Source organism: Solanum pennellii, chromosome 1 (genome assembly GCF_001406875.1).
Source record: "Solanum pennellii chromosome 1, SPENNV200".
In the NCBI taxonomy this organism is placed as follows: Eukaryota; Viridiplantae; Streptophyta; class Magnoliopsida; order Solanales; family Solanaceae; genus Solanum; species Solanum pennellii.
In genome coordinates this window covers 10,737,465-10,739,325 of record NC_028637.1, presented here as the reverse complement: position 1 = coordinate 10,739,325, position 1,861 = coordinate 10,737,465, and the positions used below count along the sequence as shown (strand labels likewise).

The 1,861-nt window shown below is 34.1% G+C and overlaps 1 pseudogene; it reads left to right on the top strand.

Moving 5' to 3' along the window:
- Positions 1-579: 579 nt before the first annotated feature.
- On the top strand, positions 580-1,602 carry LOC107017464 (annotated as a pseudogene).
- Positions 1,603-1,861: the final 259 nt, after the last annotated feature.

The following is a 1,861-nucleotide window of genomic DNA, read 5'->3' as shown; positions in this document are numbered from 1 at the left end:
GAATGATTCACAGTAAAAGATCAAATGGTTCATTATGCATAAATTTCATATTTTACGAGCGTATCCAAAGTTGCAAAGTGTAACCTTGGAAATGATTTTATTTTCTGAACTCTGAGTAAACCCTGGTGCTGACTTTCATAATTCTTAAATAGTTGTATACTAACAACACATTTGAGAATAGAGTCTCCAAGTTTCCCAAGTGATTCCGAATGAAACTTTTAGAGGCATTTCTTTGCTGTCATTCCTTAAAAATCTTACCAGTTGGGATACAAAGTTTTAGTTTGCAATGATCCGAAAGTATTCTTTTCAAGTTTATTCAGTATGAATGCTTCCCCAATAAAGTCTAAAGGTTCTAGCACGGCAAATAGTTATTGGCAAAATGTTCTTGACCTCGAGAATCTTATGAATTCTAAGGTATATACATATAGCGGTGAATGTGTTTGGCGGAGTTTGGGGATTCACTACCATATGTGTATACCTAGAATTCATAAGATTCTTGAGGTCAACGATAACTATCTACCGTGCTAGAACCTTTAGAACTTATAGGGAAAGCATCCATGCCAAATAAACTTTAAAAGAATGCTTTTTAATCACCACAAAGTAAAACTTTGTATCCCAACCGCTAAGATTTTGGAAGTAACGACAACAAAAAAATGTCTCCAAAATTTTTATTTGGAATCACTTGAAAAGCTTGGCGACTCTTTTCTCATATATGCTATTAGTATACAATCGTTTAAGTCTTATGAAAATTATAATGAGGGTCTTCTCAACATTAAGAAAAATAAAATCATTTCCAATGTTGCATCGTTAAAGCTTGGATGTGCTCATAAAATTCTGAGATTTATCCGTAATGAACCATTCTATCTTTAAGTATGGACAATTCCTAGTGATAATCCTCAAGTTTACAACTTGACAAAAATTTCTTGATGCCTTCAGTAGAAATGTGTTGTAGGGTAAAGTAAAGGAGATTAGAAATAAGAGAGTAGTTGATGTGGTTGAGCCACTAACAGGTGCCTACCTCAGCTCGAACGGGCAACGTAGCAACTTTATCATTTATGAAATGGATCGGGATGGACATTGATATTATTGATGCACATATCTTAAGGCACTTCATCGTGAATGCTAAGAAGCTAGTCAATGTACGGTACTTAGAAATCACTGCTACACTACAAGTTTCACCACCCTTCGTTGCTTCTTCAAATGGTAACTCACAGATCTTACGTACTACATGAGATTCCACGATGTTATTATCACTTGAAATTTCTTGGAGATGTAATGATAGATTATGTTCTTACAACATATCTCTATTTCAAATATCCGAGGATGATTACAAGACTAATTACTTATTTGTGGTCTACTTTGGTAAATAATGAATGATATACTAAAACTACAATTAAGGCTAGACTGCATGAGCACATTCTTCATGCCTCGCCAGATCTGCAAATGCAGATATGTTATACAGTTGAGAATTTTGAGAAATTGGATATTGTGTCTACGTTTGAATGGGAGAGTGAAACTACTTTCCCAAATGTGGTTGGGGATGTTGTTAGGTACTTTATTGGTGCGATCTTTGTTGATTCTAGCTTTGGAAAAGATACTTAATACATTTTTAAACATAAGGCCTCTTCTTGTGTGTGCATCTCCAAGCTTTGAGGAGATAAATACTACATAGAAGGTAAGAGATGACCCCAAAGGCACTTGATCTATCTTTATACTTTTTTGATTAATTAATTTCTACAAAAGATCTATCAGACTACGGCATGAATGACTTGATCGACGAATATTAATTTTTTTTCTTCAATTTCTAACGAATTTTACCAATTAATCAACTCTGATCTAACTAATCAAACCCCAAAAGAAA